Source organism: Ochlerotatus camptorhynchus, unplaced genomic scaffold, assembly GCF_037179485.1.
Source record: "Ochlerotatus camptorhynchus isolate MF236.1 unplaced genomic scaffold, CSIRO-AGI_Acam_v1.1 ptg000037l, whole genome shotgun sequence".
Classification (NCBI taxonomy): Eukaryota; Metazoa; Arthropoda; class Insecta; order Diptera; family Culicidae; genus Ochlerotatus; species Ochlerotatus camptorhynchus.
Genome location: NW_027040528.1, coordinates 1,926,288 through 1,948,947, shown reverse-complemented (window position 1 = coordinate 1,948,947; position 22,660 = coordinate 1,926,288). Strand labels below are relative to the sequence as shown.

At 41.5% G+C, this 22,660-nt stretch overlaps 1 protein-coding gene across 1 annotated transcript in view; it reads right to left on the bottom strand.

Moving 5' to 3' along the window:
• LOC135711381 (uncharacterized) overlaps positions 1-22,172 on the bottom strand; it is a 63,548-nt gene extending 41,376 nt beyond the window's left edge. The window contains exon 1 of the mRNA XM_065234246.1: positions 22,063-22,172. The gene's annotated coding sequence lies outside the window, so the exon portion shown is untranslated. The remainder of the gene's footprint in view (positions 1-22,062) is intronic.
• Positions 22,173-22,660: the final 488 nt, after the last annotated feature.

The following is a 22,660-nucleotide window of genomic DNA, read 5'->3' as shown; positions in this document are numbered from 1 at the left end:
TTTTCCTATGTTTCGAGAGGTGAATCGATTAGCTTGGGACCGAAGAGAGTACCAAAGCTGAGCCAAAAAGTTGAGCACGTTTCTTCGGGACCTACTAGTCTTAGAGTTACCTCTATGGTTGCACCCACCGCCTTGTCTCGGTGGGTTTTCAACCCAGCGCTCTGATTTTCTGCGAGTGACTAGTTCTTCATTGACCCTACTCACATGCAAAACATCAGACCGACTGGTTGAAACCCCGCCGAGAAAAAGCGGTAGGTGCAACTCAGTGGGTAACGCGTTCTTCGGGGGAAAGCTGTATGTCGAAATTCACTTTTAACTTAACTGGACAAAACTTCGGCTTAGGTGCAGCTTCTTAGCCACATCCCTAACGGAGGCGTTCGGATTTCGGTTGAAGGCCCCAACTACGCGGTTGTGATTTTTGGTGTTGTACGGAATACTTTTTCCTTCACTTCTGGGCTTCCGATCGGTGGTCAACCGTTCCTCGAACCGCTTAATCACTCGCGACACCGTGGAATTCGCGATTCCCAACGTTTTAGCGATGGAACGATGCGAGAGATCCTTGTTCTCGTGATGAATGCGCAAGATTTTATCACGCACGAGCTGTTCTTTCGACTCCATTTCCGCGAGTTTTGATCACAGGACTTTAAAACTTGCAGGATGTAAATAATGCACTATGAACTAAATCCACCCAAATTTTCATTAAATTCTACCCAACGGTTAAAAAGTTAGAGCAATTTCATAGTGTGGCAATTTCATCGTGGACACCCTTTACTAAATCGAATAAAAAGTAGAAATTTTAAGCACTGCAAAAAGCAATGTTTGAAGACATTTTGACGATTTTCTGAAAATCTGAACTAGTTTATCCACGACTGAAGGTGCGACATCTGTCGGAGGGTGGACAGTATAACCATAGAGGTAACTCTAAGACCACTGGGTCCCGAAGAAAATCATTATTATTTTTGGCTCACTCAGTACCAGAACAACGGTCCCAAGCAGTCCCAAGCTATTTCACTCACCCCTGCATGTTCTGCATGAATCCACACACCCCTGATGTTATCTGTCAAACTTTCATAGCGAATCAAAACAAACATAGTGTAGTAATAGAATTTCAACTAGAATAGGGTACGTTAATCGTTTGCTTGGGACCAATAGGCTACTAAAGTGGTGAGCCAATTTAAAATCGTTAGTTTCATATTGATTGTTGGTATAACCATAGAGGTAACTCTAAGACAAGTAGGTCCCGAAGAAACGTGCTCAACTTTTTGGCTCACCTCTGGTACTATCTTCGGTCCCAAGCTTGTCGAATCACCCCTCGAAACATAGGAAAAACCAATAACCCCTCATTTTATCTGTCAAACTTTCATAGCGAATCAAAACAAACATAGTGCACTACTAGAATTTCGATTAGAATGGGGTACACTAATCGTTTGCTTGGGACCAATAGGCTAGTCAAGTTGTGAGTCAATTTAAAACCGTTAGTTTCCACCGGTTGGTATTACCCTATTGATGAGTTTTTGTAGCTTCACATTTAAACCATATGAATAATTGAAAACGCATCGAATGACATCGTCAAACGAATTCCGAGAAACTAAACACCAGTCCGATTCGAATCTGTAATTTTCCAGCTGGTTCATTTCAACGTCATCGTCGCCGTCGGTAGAAGGCACCTACCGGTCTGATTTATTTGTTTTTCTCATGGTGATCGAGTTTCGCTTTCAACAAGTCACACGGCCGAATAAAACAACTCAAAGTTGAGTTTCATTCACTCAAATTCGCAAGAAAATGTAGGTTATGTTCCTCGATGTCCAGGAAAAACTTTTTCGTATATGAGAAAAGTCTCGGGGGGTCTATTCCTAGACTGAGTAAACTGTTTCTCAATTAATCACTTCATTCGAGCAGTTAAAATGACGTTTACTACCACTCGAACTTTGAAATAAAACATTATTTTGAGATTTTTTTCTTCTAGAACCACGAGAAAAGTAGCCAACATTTGTGCGTTTCATAAAAAATAGAAATTAGTTGGTGTAGTTTTGTGAATTCGCTGGTAGAAAGTCACGCCAAAACTGTTTGACAAAGTGGTCAATTTGCCTCATATTCGAGCAGATTGTTGAGTGGAAGCGAGGAAAATTTTACTCGGTCTACACTGAGGCAAAAGAGCGTATGAATTCCTTCCATAATAACCACTTACGAATTTCAGCCGCAAGAAATTAGTATGGATTCCAAAGTCTTGCCTTATTGAAAATAATGTCGGCAAAAAAATAAAACTGAGCAGACTGGAACCGAACCATGGACGTTGAGATTACGGGTCCTGTGTCTGGACTATTCGTCTGTCAACGCTTGGGAACATGGAATGGCTAATGGCGTAGAAGCGCTACCTCGTGTTAGATTAAAATCTTTCATAAGTCGTGCTCATGAAATTCATAAGTGGAGGCTTATGAAATTCTTAACTCATGCTGAACTTTTTGCGATTTTTAATGTAAAACCACTCAATTTAGAGTCGATATCATTGACCGTGCAGATCGCTGTCCTTGAATTCGCTTATTTATATATTCTCTCAAACTTCCACGTCGAAATAGCCATTCCATTAGCAAATGTTTTGCAGATGAAGGCGAAAATAGGAACCTTTCAATCACAAACCGATGCACTGATAAATATTAAAAACAAAAACAGACTAATGAAAAGGGAGAATACCAAATAGCCGTTCATTATTACCGTTTAGAGACTATAAGGGTATAATTTCTTATATCATAATACGCAAATGAAATGGAACAGTTGGAAAACAGTTTGACCGAGCAACGATATAATTGTTGAAACCAATTTGGGGGGGGTTCCCCAATTGCTTCGTTTTGCGGTAAATTTGGAATAATTTGCTCAATTATGGCATGACGCCCGATCAGAAGCCTAGGTAGGTACCTGCCTGCAAACCGGTGAAAGAGCACTCCGATCGATCGGTGGCGTTGAATTTTCCAAGCTTTTTTGTGTTGCGGTTGAAACTAATGCATGATTCATTGGTTCATGCCTTTGGTTTGATAGTGATCAATTCACCACACCACATGGCTTCGCATGCTCCTACCCAACCAGCAAACATGTGTTCAATGCACCGGAACGATGATGATACATTGATAGGAAAATTATGAAAAGAAAATAACCTTCCTGGTGATTGATCGATGGGAACCCGTTCGTGTGAAGAAGCTTTCTGCCTCGAGCATTGCACCTTTGTTTTCGATCCCATTCGAATGCATCGGACATTCCACCTCAACAACACCAGCTACTGGCATTTCTTATGTGATGAACTAGCCTACGGCTAAAAATCACAAAAATAAAGAAAAAAAAAAAAAAAAAAAACTGGCATTTCAAATGCTGCCAAAATTCAAACCGGTTCCTCTAATCGGTTGACCTTGATATTTCGAGCTTCCAGCGTCGGATTCAATTCGCTTATGCAACCATGCAAATGTTTACTTGAGTCCAACATGGAGAAGAGCTTGAGACGCATTATCAAATCGAGTGCAACCAGCTCAACAAAGATAAATTGCTGGCATCTCACGGCCCTAATTTCGGATTTACAACCGCCACCAATCATAATCATCATCGCTTACGCGCTCGCTCGTCGTCGTTGTCGTCGTGGTCGGAAACGACACCGGCTGGAACGTGAGCTACGAAGGTGCCTATATCTGGTGTCTGCTGGGATGGGTAGAGATATCGAGAGCGGAAGCACCACCCATAGACGGATGGATGGATTGATGTTTGTGCTTGCAACGTTCATCTTAACAACTTTCACATTTTTTGTCGCTTCGTAGCATGCACTCTGAGCCACTCATCACACACTGATTGACTCGAGCTTGATTACGACAAAATATCAGAGCGAATGTGCCATAATGAATGGTTTCACTGAAGCGTTGATTTAGGAAGGATGTGACCAACAAAAGGGGGGGTCTCCGTAGCTGAGTCGGTAAAGGCGGAAAGTTCGGTGCTTGCTACTAATGGAAAAGGTAAGTTGAGAGCACAAGTAAAGTTCCAGTTGAGATGTAATAGTCAAAGAGGAAAAAGAAGATTTGTGAGTAACAAATTGAAGGATGATCAAAACAACTAACGAAGCCGAATGCTAATGCTGGTTGAATCGCATTGCGCGGGTGATGGATAGTTAGGAATTAATTTGGCGTAATTGGAACTAACCGTTTCGGTGTTTGGACTGTGACCTTGAATGTTCTGATTATTCTTCCTTTCCTAACGGGATGTCCATTGCTCCAGTAGCATACCCAGTGCTGGGGTGTCAGTACTGGTTTGCTACAGCCAGTGCTGCAAAATCTCGACAATACTCGGCGATATTCAAAATTATGCTTTGGTCACTCATTTGAGCTAACAGTCATCGTCAAGGCAAACCATGTCAATTGGGTTCTTTAAGGGTATTGAGGTAAATGCATATTCGTATTCTGCATTAAAAATGGAACCCAAACCCAAAATTTCATCAATTTTGGTACACTGACTCTATTTTAAATAAGAACGATTACATTTGCAAAATCACCTTATTAGCGCCTCCTTGGTGTCACTTTGTATGGGAGCGAGCTGTCAGTTTGTCAATTTAGTGTCAAACAGTGAAGTTATTATTTTGCTTTAAATCTTGATTTAAAAATCGAGATGAAAGTGTGTGGGTTCGAAAAAAATATCGCTGTGCTCAGAAAACGAAGCTCTTTCAGATGATATATAAAAACCGATATTTTTCCAAAATTAAAGAACCCAATTGTAAGTGACAAAGCGGTCAGTGACGAACATGTGCTGATTTTTTATTAGCTAAATTTGAAACGAAAATAATTGACTTGAGCAAAACAATTACTTGTTTTGTTAAAGTGACCAAGCATCTACGTCCTGAACAGCTTGGATTCAGAATGCACGAAATTATATTTTTGGTTACCAGATAAAGCTTTGTCATTGACGAAAAATGAATGAGATTTTGACAAAGGTTTTTCTGGGGATCAATTCTATCAGTGACTATGTGAAAAACAATTTTGTCAATATCGCGCGAAAGTGTGTCAATGACAATGACAAATCTCAGCACTGGCTACAGCATAGAGGTAACTCTAAGACCAGAAGGTCGCGAAGAAATGTGCTCAGCTTTTTGGCTCAGCTCTGGTACTCTCTTCGGTCCCAAGCTAATCGATTCACCCCTCGAAACATAGGAAAATCCACTAACCCCTCATTTTATCTGTCAAAATTTCAAACATTGTGCAGTACTAGATTTTTGACTAGAATGGGGTACGTTAATCGTTTGCTTGGGCTAGGCTAGTCAAGTAGTGAGCTAATATAAAATCGTTAGTTTCATATTGATTGTTGGCTATAGTACATTTGAAAATTTATCATTTTATATCGGCACCAACCACAAATCAAAACAAACTAAACGGTAGCGAGGCAAAAATGTCGCGTCATTTCTAAACTGTTTTTTTGACGGCTACGATATATTTTCGCACACAACAGAAAACAAGACGACACAGTTTGGTAGCTTTTTAACTGATATAGCAAATGACTTGAAATTATCAGTGATGAACGGTACTGTATTTCGAGTAATGGTCATAACAACAAGATTTTGTACAGTCCCAAATTTTAAATCAGCGGTTATGCAAGAAAAAGCTTTCGTTATTGTTGCTGTTGAATCATGCACTGAACCAACGAGAAACGTAAATTTCACCTGAAAATTCAGGTAACTTCCTAAAGATAGTAATACAGTATGAATTACTTGCTACACTTAATATTCAATAGCATGGTAATGAATTCCACTGGATTGACTGGTCGAGTTGAAGTGTCATACTGGTGAAAGTTATGTGAAATTCACGTAGGTTTTACGAAATCGCATTTAGTGCGAAAATTTTCTTTGCTTATTCATAAATTCAATATGGCGACAAGAGCAAATGTGTGGATAATCCCTTGATCGTCTACTTGAAGTTTTCTAAGCGTGAGAATTTATTAAATCCTAAATTAAATTGCAGAGTGCGGAATCGGATTGATTGAGCTCCTCACAATCTCCATCGTCGTGATTCAAGATTTCTATCGACAAACGGAAGTCAAACGGAGGTTAGAAAAAGAAATGTAGGTATGTAACCAATAGTTATTTTCCTGTTTCTATTATCTCATACATAAAATAGCGATCATTAACTTATTGAACAGCAAGGAAGGCACAATGTTAATCATCTACAACAACCTGATTAATTAAAATGAAAATCTACGAGATAGAGTTGACTTGTAACACATAACATATGTGGAACTCGATCATCAAAAATCGACCCCATTTCAGTGATTTCAAGTGGTATAGATGCGATGTGCGGTATAAGAGGTGAGGAGAAAGGAAACTAGTGGACTCTTTCATTCTGACGGTGTTCTTATGCAACAGCAGACGTGACGTCACGTCTGTTGGTGCCTAAGAAGACGCGAGAACGAAAGAGTCCACTAGTTTCCTTTCTCCTCACCTCTTATACCGCACATCGGTATAGATGGACATCGATCTGTCAAATTGATTATACTAGCTGTAAAATGAGAAAGTGAATCAAGGGCTTGTCAATAATTTTAAATAATTCTACCGTGGTTTATACTTGTATGTGTTCCTAGCACTCCTGAACTCATGACTTACTATTTCCTTAACCATGTATGTACTCTATTCATAATTACAGGGTGATTCAGAATAACTGTCACCGATTTCACAAATATGCCATTCTCAATGGGTAAAATGGGTATATGTTCAAGTATTTTTGTTTTAAGTGTGTACACATATCAGCTTGTACTTTATAGTAGGATTAGAAATTTCATTCGTTTGTGATTTCAAACAGCCATTGACGTCCAAATGGAGCATGGCATAAATCTGTAAAAAAAATCGTGTGTTATCTTTTAGAAACTGAAATCTCTTCGAAAGAATGTAACATTTATTTTTGCATCATTATAGAGGTACAAAGGAACCATGCTTGGATAATCCGTTCAATATCAGAGCTTAAACGCATCACCGGGACTCAAAAAGTGCTGGAACTAAAGCGTGCGTGCCAGCTGTGGTTAATTTTCATGACAAATGTGGCTGATAATTAAGGTAAAGGAAGAGAGATTTGGAATAAACTATGCTTAGTTGAAGGTTATAAATCCAGAATATCTGGAATATAATGATATCAAAAATTCATGCAAGCGTTCAATCGTTATGACCATTTTTAAAAGGGACAGCTATTCCGAATCACCCTGTATATAGCTAACTTTAACAAATTCATCACCTTGATTCACACAGCAAAACTGTGGTCAACTTAGAAGAAGCATGTATGTTACATTTCCTCCTTTGGACATTTTCTAATTTTGTAACCAGTTGGTTACAATCCGTGGATTTTCGTTTGTATGAGTTGTTGTTGTTTGGAAAATTCACGTATTTTAATTTAAAAGACAGAAGGCAACACACAGCAGCGAGAGGGTTAGTACCGCTGCAAAAACACTCGAACGATACTAAAGGGAGGACAATTAAGCTAAAAATGGAGAATGATCGGCAAAAGGCATGCGAGTGGCCATGTTGTAAAAGAAAAAACCTTCTAATTGGCAGAAGTAATCAGGCGTCCGTGTAGACCGGTATCGTGAAGTGTAGTGCATATACAATATCTCCCCCCCCCCCTTGTGGGGGTTTGGGCTGGAAAGCCTACCTCCGTTCAGGAACTCTTGTGCTCTTGTGCTCTTGTGCTTTTGTACATTTTGTACACCTCGTACTCGACATAAAACGGTCTTACACGGCTCGGCTCGGAAGTCAAGATGGCTTCCGAGCCTAATAGTAAATGATCCGCGATCGTCCGTCAGGGACGATTCCCTCAGGCCGGTGGCCTTAATTGTCAAGGAGGGTCCCGTCTCGGCTCGACCAAGGTGGCCATGCCACGGTCAGCCGATGCCGTCAACGACGGAAGACGCCTGCCAGCCAAACGAGCCAGCAACGCCTGCTGAGCCGTATGTGGCTGATGAACGCCACTAGATCCGCCATTCTCCCAAAGCGGCAACTACACTGTCTGCAGCCCGCGCCGCAAGTTTCCGGCCACACGGTAGTGCAGGAGCAGCCGTGTGGGCCAACGCCAGCGTCGCGACGCCGAAGGAGAATCTGCTGCAACAGTGAGTACCGTATCGTTCATAAGCTCTCGCATACACGCCACATATATGTGAAAACCCACACCCACACCCACACGCCACAGAAAAGGGCAAATAAAAGTGTTGGAAAATGTGAATATTCCTGTGTTTCATACTTTGTCCGCGTAGCCCCTCCGAATACCCAGTAACATGCCGGCCCTGCGACACAGTTCAGGGGTCTCATGCTACTGAGCTAGTTACCCGGGAGTGTCTGGTAATGCCATAGTCACAATTTGTTGGAACTAATTGCATCAAACTTTGATTTCATTAGGTTTCGTAGAAGTAGAAACACGATCACGTAAATTTGGAATTCAGTGCATACATTTTGAAGTTCAGAGAGAAGCAGTAAAATTTTGAACAAGAGTTAGAAGTCTCATTTGAAAAGTATGTAGTGTTTTGAGCTGAATTTGCATCGTAAACGACAAATTATCGGGGCCTCACCTATTTACATCTCATTACCCATTACCGTGACTATTGACAATTCGCCTCTTCGGTCACTCTGTAACTCTTCACTCTTATGGTAAAATCCCATAAGCAAACATCAGTCTGTGCGTGAAACTTGGTGAACATTTCCTTACCCTTTCACTCCTATGAAAATCCCATATGATTATGTCAATCTTTGTGTGAAGAAACGGCGGTTTGCTGGAGGAATGAAGAAATAAGACAAAGTCCGCTAGATTTCATACATAGATTGTCAGATGCTTTTGAGATTTTATCAGGAGTAAAGAGTTGCAGAGTCGCCGTCAACGTCAATGCTTACTTTCGTAAGGGCCAATGCTGCAAACGTAAACAATTACTTTTTGCGTGAATTTCTCGAAAAAGAAAACCAACACCATGATTGTGTAGAGATTGGATTGACTTTGACGTACGAGACATTTACGAAAGAAGCCATTAGTTATGTTTTCGACATTGGTCCTTATGAATGCTCAATGTCGATATCACGAAAATTGTATTTTGAAAGATCGATGTCCAACTATGCCAGTTATACCACTGAGGCAAAACAAAAAGGGGTCAGCTTTGAGTCAGCTTTTTGCATGAAGTTTCACATATGTTATGTGCCTGTAATCTAATAAAAAAAAATGAAACTACATTTGCGGACGAAATTAGTCTCCTATCTATAATTGAACAACATATCGCATATCAATGAATTGTGTTTTTTTTTTGCTGTTTAAACTAGAATGCATTAAATAAAGAGAGAGAGCGAGAGAAGGATTAGTAATTTCCATTCAATTCCACTACCTTATTTGCTTATCCTTGACAGATACGCGTATTTAATCTACAATGTGCAGACTTCTTCAGTGTTTTGTACTAATACTCGACTCGATCGAGTATTAGTACAAGACACTGAAAAAATCTGCACATTGTAGACGAAATACGCGTATCTGTCAAGGATAAACAAATAAGGTAGTGGAATTCAATGGAAATTACTAATCCTTCTCTCTCTCTCTCTCTCTCTCTCTCTCTCTCTCTCTCTCTCTCTCTCTCTCTCTCTCTCTCTCTCTCTCTCTCTCTCTCTCTCTCTCTCTCTCTCTCTCTCTCTCTCTCTCTCTCTCTCTCTCTCTCTCTCTCTCTCTCTCTCTCTCTCTCTCTCTCTCTCTCTCTCTCTCTCTCTCTCTCTCTCTCTCTCTCTCTATCTCTCTCTCTCTCTCTCTCTCTGATGACGCCGGAAAACGGGTACTGCAAGCCAACCAGTTTGCGGTGCTCCCCGAAGAAAATGGCGATGGTGACGTCGTTCCCATCGCTGCAAGAGAGCGGATTCCCCCGCTTTTCACGCCGGAGAAGGATGTTGCCAAGCTGCGTGCCGAGCTGGCAAAACACAAGCTGCTGCCTCGCTTCAAGCTTTGCAGCATCGGCACCAAAATCATGTGCTCCAGCCTGGAGGAGTACAATCAAACAGGATGTTTCCTAAAGGAAAACAACGTTGATTTCTTCACGCACGATCTGCCATCGAGCAAGCCACTGAAGCTGGTATTGCGTGGATTACCGTCGTTCGAGGCGGCTGTGGTTAAATCCGAGCTGGAGCGGCTTGGGCTCAAACCTGAGGCGGTGTTCCCAATAAACCGGCGTTCCAACCACAACACCAGCTTCCGTGACCAGTTGTTCCTGGTGCACTTCACGAAGGGATCCACCAGTCTAGCGGCTCTGAGATCCAAAATCCGGGACCTGTTTCAGGTCATCATACAAATCCCAACATCGTGATGTTACGCAGTGTATGAACTGCCTCTCCTACGGCCATGGCACCAAAAACTGCCATATGAAGACTATCTGCGGCAAGTGTGCTGGAACTCACTCGACTGCGTCCACCACCACCACCACCAAGCCTCCAATCGCGGATGTCCCAAGCGAGTGGAGTTCATCAATATCCGTCGGAAGGCTACGATCAATAACCAGCCCGGTCGCCTCCGTAATCATCGTTCGCCTCCTGCACGCACGGAAGTCCAGTACCCAGCTCTCCAGCCCCGTCGACATGTTCCGAACTTAGAACCACTTCCGCTCAACAACCAACAAGTCAAGCATGTGAGTATTCCTAACAATCGAACAGTCCAGCATCGTCTCGCTGCTGCTGCTGCCCAGCCAATGCCAGGTCCCTCCACCACCCCTGGTTTATCATACGCTGGTGTTGTCTCAGGTGAGCCTGTTGACGATTCTCCGTTCACCTCGGAGGAACTTGTGACGCTCGTGGCCGAGGTCATCATCATCTTGCGCACCTGCAAGACTCGATCTGAACAGCTTCATGCTGCCCTGTCCCTTGTCACTAAGTATGGACCGTGAAGCCATCAAGATCGTAAATTGGAACGCTTGCTCCTTGAAGAGCAAAAACATCGAGTTTGTTGAGTTTCTCAATGAACGAAACATCGACATTGCCATCATAACTGAAACCCACCTGAAGCCTGAAACAAACGTCTACCTTCCCGATTTCCGGCTCGTGAGGCTAGATCGAACCAACTCTGGAGGAGGAGGAGTGGCTATTGCAATAAGGAGAAACATCTGCTGTCGACTGATGCCCAGCTTTCAGCTGAAGATCATCGAAGCCGTAGGGGTGGAAGTTTCTACTCCTATCGGCCCCATCACCATCGTCGCGGCTTACTGCCCCAAACAAGTCAACATCAGGGACGGATCGGCAGCAGATCTGCGACGAGATATTATCAAGCTAACACGACGACGGGAAAACTTTATCATCGCTGGCGACCTGAACGCCAAACATCAAGCTTGGGGCAACAATCGGCGCAATCAAAACGGCACCATCCTGAACAACGACCTGCAGGAAGCGCAGTACAACATCTTGAGTCCGGAAACTCCCACCCGGTTGAGTCGGTCCGGTGTTCACGCTACCATCGATATATTCATCAGCAACATGGGCAACAACATCGCTCAACCTATCACCTATCAGGAACTCAGCTCGGACCACTACCCGGTGGTGACTGAGGTGGGATCCTCCGTAAATCGATTTGAAGCTTTCCGGCGCAACTATCATCGTGTTGACTGGGGTCAGTTCCAACATTGCGTCGACACCGCTGTAGACTACGATGTCCAACCGGAATCGTCCGAAGATGTTGACCGGTGTCTGCGCTCCATCGATCAAGCAATTTCCCGGGCCAGGGAGCTACATGTGCCAGTATCCAGACAGGTGAGTAACACTCTGAACCTTGACAGGCCTACTAAAGACCTCATTAGACTCCGCAACACGATCCGTAGGCAGTACCAGCGTACTGGGCTGCCTAATCTGAAGACCAATTGCAACCGTTTGAACAAAATCATCCAAGCCAGGATGGTGGATCTCAGAAATATCGATTTTGCAAACAAGATTCGCTCTCTCCCAGATTGTGCTAAGCCATTCTGGAAAATGGCAAAGGTTTTGAAAAATAAGCCGAGGCCCATTCCTCCCCTTTCCTCTCCTAACCAAAATTCGGACCCATCTTTACTAATAACCCCATTTGAAAAGGCCAATGCTCTTGGACAACACTTTGTAAATTCACATAACCTTGGCCACGCCATGGTGAGTCCCCACGAGCCTGCAGTATCACAGGCAATGGCTAGTGTCGCTGCCACCCCCGTAGTTGTCCCTGACGAAAGTAGAATATCGGCTGATGAGGTGATAGCAGTGATTAAATCAACAAAGAACATGAACGCCGCTGGTGTCGATGGAGTGGTCAACCTCGAGCTGAAAAACTTGAGTGTTGACTTCTTCAAGCACCTTGCAGTGGTCTTCAACAAGTGTCTAATGCTTGGCTACTTCCCTGCATGCTGGAAGTTAGCCAAAGTTATTCCAATTCACAAACCTGGCAAAGACCCTACCAGTGCCAAAAGCTATCGCCCCATCAGCCTCTTGTCCTCCATCTCGAAGCTATTCGAAAAATTGATACTCAGCCGTCTGCTGGTGTTTTCAAATGATAATAACATCTTTCTCAAAGAGCAATTCGGGTTTAGGAAAGGCCACTCTACCATCCACCAACTCGCACGGGTTAGTAACATCATCAAGCGGAACAAGTCCGTTTCCAATACATCTGCCATGGCATTGTTGGACGTCGAGAAGGCGTTCGACAATGTCTGGCATGATGGTCTAGTGTACAAGCTGCATCGATACAACTTTCCGAACTACCTCGTGAAGATCATCAAAAACTACTTGTCGGGCAGATCATTCCAGGTCTACTTGAACAATGTCTCCTCTGATACGTTCAACGTTGATGCAGGGGTCCCTCAGGGTAGCCTGCTTGGGCCTATCCTATTCAACATTTTCACGTCAGACGTTCCTCCCTTGCCGGGTGGTGGTATCCTGTCAATGTTCGCAGATGACACCTCCATCATCTATAAGGGTCGAGTGATCCGTGCTCTGGCGAGTAAACTACAATCAGGCCTGGATGTTTTGTCCGACTATTTTAAGAGCTGGAAGATTTGTATCAATGCAGCTAAAACACAAACCATTCTGTTTCCACATTCGTATTCACCTCGGCTTGTTCCGCCTGCTAACGTCAAGATCCATCTTGATAGCACTCTCATTGAATGGTCGAGTGAAGTAGTCTACCTTGGTCTCACCCTCGATAGCAAATTGCTATTCCGATCCCATGTGGACAAGACATCCACCAAGTGTAACATCTTGATCAGGTCGCTCTACCCTCTGATAAACAGGAAGTCCACCCTGTCCCTCAAAAACAAGCTTGCTGTCCACAAGCAAATCATTCTGCCGGCTATTGAGTATGGTATGCCAATCTGGGAGAGTTGTGCAAAGTGCCACCACTTAAAGCTTCAGAGGATCCAAAACAAGATCCTCAGAATGATCCTTAACAGTCCACCGCGAACTCGTAATTCTGAGATTCACCACCTGGCCGGTCTTCAAACACTCGAGGAGCGAAAGACTTCCACGCTGGAAAGGTTCAGAGTCGCCTGTCTGCGATCAAACCACCAGATCATTCGTGATTTGGCAACCTAGTTTAAGTAGTTAGGTGCTCAAGTAGGTAGGTTATCAAATTTTTAAATTCAAACCAAAACAATCCCACAAAGGGTATCCTGTAAATTAGCGCTAAACGCAATCATCACATTAGAATAACCAATTAACTAGAACAAAGATGAAGAGCCAAAGGCTAACCAATTGAAATGTTAAATCAAATGTTGAAACATAAAACCCAGAAAATAAACGTAAATTTTACTACTACTACTATGGATTCTTCAGTGGTGTTGAGTATTTGGCACTGAGGAAGTCTGCAAGTTGTAGACGAAATACGCGTATCTGTCAAAAGATAAGCAATTATAACGGAATTTATTTAGATTTGGTTCAGATTTGGAATTAAATAATATGGAAAATTTAACTTTTTCAATTTACCAATCAAACCTTCATGCCAAACACTGTCGAATGCTTTTTCTATGTCTAGAAGAGCAACTCCAGTTGAGCAGCATTCAGATTTGTTTGAACGAATTAAATTGTTAACAGTTGTTGAGTGATTAAATGCCCATGGTGAAATCCAAACTGCTCATCTGCAAAAGTTGAGTTCGTATTCATGTGAAGCATCATTCTATTTAGAATTATCTTTTCAAAAAGTTTACTTATTGAACGGTAGCAAGAAGCTTCATCTGGATTTTTATCTGGCTTCAAAATTGGAACAACTTTTTCATTTTTCCATTTATCAGGAAAGTATGCCAAATGGAAACATCTGTTAAATAATTTTATCAGAAAAGAAAAGGTACTCTCTGTGAGTTTTTTGATGAGGATATATAAAATTTCATCATCACCTGGAGCTTTCATATTATGAAACTTTTTAGTTATAGATCTTAATTCGTCCAAATCAGTCCCCCAGGAAAAATATTTCCCGAAAGAAAATATTCAGAAAATATCGAGCAACGTGATAGGACTAGTAAGACCAAAGCTGAAATTATGGGAACTCTCGAATTGCTTAGCAAGTTTCTGAGCTTTATCCGAATTTGTGATCAAAATTTTACCACCTTCTTTAAGCGCTGGAATAGGCTTTTGAGGTTTTTTTTTAAATTTGCAAGAGTTTCCAAAAGGGTTTGGAATTCGGGTCTAATTTAGAAACATTATTTTCACATGTTTTGTTCCTCAGGGCAGAGACTCGCTTTTTAATTTGTTTTTGCAAATCCCGCCTGATAACTTTCATGGCTGGATCACGTGTTCTTTGATATTGTCTCCTACGGACATTTTTAAGACGGATCAAGAGCTGAAGATCGTCGTCTATTATAATTGAATCGAATTTTACCTCGCATTTTGGTACTGAGGCAGCTCTTGCTTCAACTTTAGAAGTAGTCAGAGATTCAACATCATCTTTGGTTCGCATAATTAACATCAATGTTTGGATCGAAGCTATATCCGATAAATGTTCGATATTGCTCCCAATCAGCTCAGTTGAGAGTAGAGCTGTTGGGATTATAAATTATTTCTTAGGATATTTCAAAAGTTACTGGAAGGTGATCAGAACCAAAGTCAGCATGGGTAGCCAATTGGCTACAAAGTTGACATGAATCAGTTAAGACCAAATCAATAGCTGAAGAAAAGCATGTTGGGCTGTTCACTACTTGACTAGCCTATTGGTCCCAAGCAAATCGATTAACTTCCCCATTCTTATCGAAATTCTAGTGCTACACTATGTTTGCTTTGATTCGCTATGAAAGTTTGACAGATAAAATGAGTGGTTCGTGGATTTTCCTATGTTTCGAGGGGTGCATGGGACCGAAGAGAGTACCAGAGTTGAGCCAAAAAGTTGAGCACGTTTCTTCGGGACTTCTTAGTCTTAGAGTTACCTCTATGATATTACCATTGGAATTGCTTTGAGCATTATTCCATGAGAGGTGTTTTGCATTAAAATCACCAATAATGAAGAATCTAGACCTATGATGGGTAAGTTTCTGAAGGTCATCCTTGAGAAAATTCTTTTGCTGGCCTACGCATTGGAATGGAAAATAGGCAGCTATAAACGTAAGTTGTCGTCCAAATTTTGTTTCAACAGAAACTCCCAAAGTTTCAAAAACTTTGGTTTCAAATGAAGAAATAATTTTATGTTTGATTCGTCTATGAACAATGATGACAACGCCACCACAGGGTCCATCAAGACGATCATTTCTATAAATGAAATAATTTGCGTCCTTCTTAACCTTATGATCAGGCTTAAGGAACGTTTCAGTTATAATGAACTCTCAAAAAGTTAAATAGCTCGTCTTCATTATCTTTAAGAGATCGAGCATTCCAATTTAAAATATTTAATGCTTTAAAATCCATGACTGAATTTTAAAGTCATGACAATATTATTTGCAAATTTTACTCCAGTTTGAATAGCATCAAACATGGAGTTAGATTTCAGCATATTAGAAATCATGTCAATTAATGATTTCTGTAAAAATTCCATTTTAGGGGCAGTAATGCTTCCTAAGTCAAAATTGTCAAAATTTCCGTGAGAATTACGTTGGTTAGTATTTTGATTTCTACCCGGTGCAATAGCAGCATAGGTAGCTCCATAAACTCGTTGAACTTTGTTAGCAGCGAGGGGAGTAGGTACAGATTTGTACCTACGGGTACGTATGTAGAATTTGTTCCTCGCTGACCGTTGTTAACAGCAGAGTAATTTGTACCTGTTCGGAAACGTGGAGCGTTTCCTACCTGTCGCTTATAACGAGATTGTAGGATCGCTTTGCGAGTCTTACATTCCCAAAAATTGGATTTGTGTTTTTCACCACAATTTGAACATTTAAATTTCTTAGTGATTTAGACCGTGAAATCAGCATGGAAAGAAAAGATTCCCATTGGTTAAACCCTGTTAAGCCGTGCCGTTCTTTTCTGGATACTAATTTGGTGAGCTCGTTCCTTAATTTTTGTGGTAATTCTATCGTAAATATTTTTTTTTAAATCATTAAATACGCGTCAATCAAATTTTGCGCTACTGTTTTATAGAAAGTTTCAGTACATTATCAGCATCGATACTGTACCGGAGCGGGGCTTATTGTAAGCTAAATCTTCGGAAGCATGCGATCTTGAAATGGGCTAATGGGTATACGGTAAAGCTATCACCTTCGAACTCCAGAGTTCAAACTTTTTGCAGTCATAAAAAATGGTTACAGGTAGATTTTATGGCCAATTGTTTTGTTCTTAAGTTTCAATAGTTGGTCTAGGCAATGATCCAATTTTATCAGAATATAGTTTTGTCATAGAAAAAGGTTGTGTTAGATCATGTTCGTAAAACAAATTCATGAAAGAAGGATACATATCTCGATGAACATTTCAAATGGTCCTATCTGCTTTGATCGATTCTCTTCATCGACTTTCTCTTTCGTTAATAACTAAGCTGCAAAACCTTTCCCTGTTGTATTTGACGTTTTGTACGCTAGATAAGAACCTCCTTTATCAAACTATGTGGTAGAATTAGCGCGAAATCTGTTTGCATGGCAGTGGTTATGAAAAGAGAAAGTCGATGAAGAGAGTCGATCAAGGCAGATGGGACCATTTGGAATGTTCATCGAGATATGTGGTAATATAGTAACAGGTTTCCTAATGACTACTGACTACTGATATTAGGCAGAATATAATTTTTCAACAAACACGTGTCGGTCGAATTAGGATTTATCCCAGGCTACTATTGTAGAAAAACGTAATTGATAGATATTGGGCGGAACGCGTCGGAATGTTTAGAAAAATAGGGTGCACGCTTGATCCGGTTTAAGATACATTGTTGACTGCTTTCGGGTACGTGATTTCATTTTAATAACTTGTTTACTTGTTTAACCATTGAACGTCGCGTGAAAGTGGAACTTAATGAAGGCATCAGTGTTTTTTCGTAACTTTTAGTTTTCGGATTAGAAAAATCATCGGTTGCAGGACAGTGTCACCGATCTATATTGGATAATCCAAAGCTATGTTGATCATTATAACATTAAATTTTGAATAACAAATGATAAGACAATCTTATTGAAAAGTCGTAATAATACCTCTGACCAAGGAAAAATGATTTATCTTCTTCTTCTTCTTCTTCACATTTAAAGCTTATTGCATATCGCATATTAGCTTATTGCGTGCTCTCAACTTAGTCTTCTAGATGCACTTCCACAGTTATTAATTGAGAGCTTTCGATGCCTGTACCATTTCTGCATTGGTATAATTGTGTGGCAAGTCCAATCATACTTCTATGCCCAGGGAAGTCGAGAAATTTTCCAACCCGAAAAATTCCTAGACCGGACCGGGAATTGAACCCAGCCACCTCCAGCATGGTCTTGCTTTGTAGCTGCGCCTTTGCCGACTGAGCTAAGGGAGGCCCCAAATGATTTATATAGTTTTCATAAAAGTTGACGATACAAATACTAATGAGGAAAGGAATTCCGCATTTCCTTTTCCCAAGTCCTTTTCCTCTCCTTCCCTTCCCTTCTTCTCTTTTCAGAAAGCGAGTAATGGCGCTATAACCATATGCCATATAGGGCTAGGACAAGAGTTAGTGCTCAGGTCCCAACCGCTAGAAGAAAATGGTAGCGAGCAAGGGCGCTATAACCTAGGCGAATACAGCATTCCCTCCGTATAGGTTACGTCCGCACACCGCTCTCTGTTGTCCTTCGACTGAGGTCGGCTGGATCGATTGAGGGATGGCAGTGGGTTGGCGGTGCCGTCCACGCTTGTACGGAGGGAGGACTGTACGCTCGAACACAAGGGGTAAATACCTGTGTTCCATCCCAGGAGATCGGACAATCAAGGAGTGTACATTAACTTTCTTAGCTCTGTCACTCCCAACGATTTATATAGCCTATTTTCAAATCCTGCATACGGAGCGGTTGGTACGGTATGTCCCCGCTCTTTGATTACCTGTGGACTAAATGTTAACCACTGTCTATACTTATTAAGTAGACATGGTAAACATTCACTTCCACAAAAATTAACTAAACGCTACACAGTAGGCCTGGCCGCTTTATTGTTTGTTTCACATCCTTGATGTGCAGCAGGCATTAATAATGACAAGAAAAATGATAGATGTATCATTTTCCAGGATTCTTTCAAGTACTGGCTGTGTATGTGTAGACTAGACTAGACAATTTGAACATTTAAATTTCTTAGGATCTTTCTTCACATGACAGTCGTCCTTTGCGTGAGAGGAATCACCACAATTGCATTTAGCAATTTTTAGTTCCGTGACCCCATCCCTGGCACTTACGGCACTGAATGAGGTTTTGGAGATTCCCTGCAGTCTTCCTGAAGTGTTCCCACTTAACTCGGACATGGAGCATAAGGCTAGCTTTTCCCAAGGCCTTAAAGTTGTTTAGTTCACTAGACTTGAAGTGAACTAAATATAAATCATTAGAAATCCCGTTGCGCGAATCGCCAGGACGGGATTTCATTTTTATTTTGATTACTTGGAGTGGCACAACTCCAAGTAATTTTGCCAGTTCATCTTTGATCTGATCCAGGGATTCACCACTAGGCAGTCCTTTCATGACAACCTTGAACACACGTTCAGTTTTGGTGTCGTAAGTAAAAAATTTGTGATGCTTCTCAGTAAGTTACTTGAATCCGTCCAAGGTTTCAGCCAATACACGACGTCGGCTTATTTGCAGTGAAAACTTGAATTTCACGAAGTCCAAAGGTTCGTGCGAAGAGCATGGAAATCGGAAGTGGTTATCACAATAGGGGGAAATCTTTTCCTTCTTGGCATTAAGCCGGAAAAGTTTACTAGAATTTTTCCTGGATGATGGATCATTCTCATCATCCGTGAGCAAATCAAATTGATTGCTCAAATTAATTTCATCAGAAGGGGGATCAAGAGATTGCCCTTTTCTGTTGCGCTTAGGCGCCATGGCGGCAGTAAATGTTTTATCAAAATCGACTTACAAGCAGATTACTATAAGAATCTGAAGGATCGAAGAGGAATTTTCCAAATCGATATCCAAGAAGGATCACCTCGGGTAGGGTCTTCACAAGGATCGAAAAGGAATCAGAGTCAAATAAGGTAGAAAATTTACAAATATATTGAGCACTGAAAAGTGCTGTTTAAATGTGTTGTAGCTGTAGGTAGTAGTAACACCGACAAACTGACGTGACCCGTAATTCCGACTTATGCCCGAAAATCGTAAACGGCCGATTTAAATGTGCAGTGATCCGAACTGGCAAAAACATAGGATTTTTGACTAGATACAAATAATTTGTACAGAATAGATCAGATACGAACCAATTCATAAATTTTGCATGTGGGTTCATGGCTTAGCTGAATATTTCCCGCGAACATGGAACCAGATTTCAGTAGTGTGCTTTGATCAGAAATTTTATTGTTTTAGTTATTTGTCGGTGGTAGTAACACTTCCTTCAGCAAAAAGCAAATAGATCCGCACGGCAAGAGAGCGCATCGTGGGACCAACGGCTTTACTTCCCGAAGGAAGGGTGATCAGAGATGTTATGCCTCAGAACATCCCGGCGGCGCCGACTGGGATTGAACCCGGTAGTGTAGTGTGGGCAGTACATGTTTACAATACACTTTTTTAGAGATTTTCACCGGGGTTTTAAAGGATCATGTAGGTGTTTTTTACGGAATATTTTTTTTATGGGTCGATTCATCCATTCTAATGGTGCATACTTAGGGCTGCCTAAAGGAACTTGTGCCCATAAATAAAAAAATGCACTTGTGCTTGTAACTAAAGAAAGTTGCACCCATAAATAAAGAGATGTACCCATAAATCTTGGAAAAATTCTCCTTTATTGCGTAGCTACACAGCAAAATATCAATTTTGATACCACATCAAAGTGGATGCACTTTAATCGTGTCAAAAATATGTTGTGATATTACTAGCCAAAAAGGACAAAATTATCTTAATACAGTGCATGAACTGACATTGCGCTGCTTTTACTGCATTTGTTTATTTTTGTGACCATAAAAATTACATGGAATTATCGACATGATTGAAGTGCATCCTCGTGGATGTAATTTTAAAATTTATTTTTTGCTGTGTATTCATACTGAATGTACTGTTCTATCCATGTTATTTAACGAATTTAAATAATTATAAAGAAAAAGCTTCTAGAGATAAGCTTATTAAGAAGGTTCAAAAAGAAGCTTCTTTTGGAAGTTCATTTTAGACGCTTGTCCGTCGCTCCGCACCTCTGACAAAAAAAAATACACAGGCAGGACAGTAAATTTGGTTCAAATTGCTTTATTTATGGAACAATTGTAATTTTTTAATGGATAGCAGTTTCTCATTTTTATGAATAAATTAGCTATTTCCTAGGGGTAAAAAAGCACAATTTTTTTGTAGATGCTGATTCGTTTTTTATGGTACATTTTACTTTTTTCAGGGCGACAAAAACTTTTTACCGTCATTTATCATAGAAAACTCACGGATTAATCGGAATTCGGTGAATTTTTTTTTTTCAGGACATACTTTAATTGCACGAACGAGCAAAGCAATATTATTTTTTAATGCAAATGATACGATGACGTCTTCAGGACCCATTTATGAATTCAACGCTAGCTCACAAGAGCTCAGCAAACGCTCTTCAAATGCGGAAATCTTCAGACCAATTCTATTCAATGTTTTTTTTTTTCCATCCGAGTGCATATATGCCTCCAACGCAAAGTTAATTAAGAATTAACGAACTGGAAACAAAAATTGGACTTGCTCATAGGTTTTCGTTTGAAATTGCATGTTCCAAAAATGAAACTACCGAATACTTCAATTCGGTCTACATCGTAGGTTTCAACTTCGACCCATTAAAGGAAACCTGCACACATTTGGCACCTCGAAACGGTCGAATGACCTCATATACCTACATACGGCTGATACCTCTGTTTGCGCACCGTCCGTCGTCATCGTTACTCACATCTGGTACCCCTCACTTGAACCGCAGCACTACACTACTTCACCTTCTGGAGACTGAAACCTACGGATTAGCATGCGCACCTTGGGGAGTAGGTGACTCAACCTTAGCGACTCCGTTTCTTGTCAACACGGTTGCCTACGGTGCACGTTCGGTAATCTTGTAAGCCACTCACATTCAACACACCACCATCGCCACAGCAGTAGCAGAGCTGGTTCGTCACAGTCTTTGGTCCCCCTCGGCGCCACCACCGCCCCGGAGACTCGGTCGAAAGTCAACCTACACGCGATCACTGTTCCGAAAAGCAAAGAGCACAAAGCACACTTAGCAAGAAAGCAAAATTGCGGTTAAACTCTCTGAAACAACACCAAATGGCAGCTGAGGGCAATGACGGAGTTCGTTCCAACCTGGTGCTGCCTGGTGCCTTATCCGATCCGACCCAACCAACGAAACCTACCGACCAGACCAGCAATATCACTCAATCTCAATTAGTCAATGTGAACCGCGCGGGAATTTCCTCGCAAGTTCAAAACGTTGATCGATCCGGGCAGTTTGATTTACATTTGCACGAATGCGACGTTTTGCAATCACCCGCGCACAGCCATGAGTCGAGCAGAGGAGAATAACACTATGTTAAAGACATTTAAATATTTACTGACCATGCAAGGAAGGTGCAACAACTGCAACACAACACGGATGAAGTGGTTTTCCTTGTTCACGTAGTGCGGAGTTTTCTTAAGAGCAAAAGTGTACAACTCGCGCGATACTTGAAGCTTGTCGGTCACGTCCGTCTCGGAAGCGGGTTGAAACGAAACTGATGATCGCCAGACTGTGAGTGCTGGAGTTGACTTTTTTGCTGGGGGGCTTACCTTCTCGGATCTCAGAGTGTTGGGTTCTCTTCGGTTGCGGAGATTGAGAGAATGGGATCTTGAGAAATTGTGAACCGATCAGGGTTGGCTTGGTGGATTGAATGACGTTTTCGATGGATCAACACGCGTGGTACAAAAGTGACGACGTGCCTCATTTTCCAATTGCTCTAGATGATATTTCAAGCACTATTGGTGCACTATTTTGTTGGCAAAGGGCAAACTACATGGAGCTGGTCCATTTTAGTGCTTTAGAGGTGATGTAATTTGAATGTAGATACCGTAAAGCACCGAAAATCGGACAAGTAGTCCATAAATCCGGCTTCCATAGCAAAGCGATATAGTGGTCAGTGGTGTAGTGGTAAGCGTGATACAAAAAAGTTGTTATCAA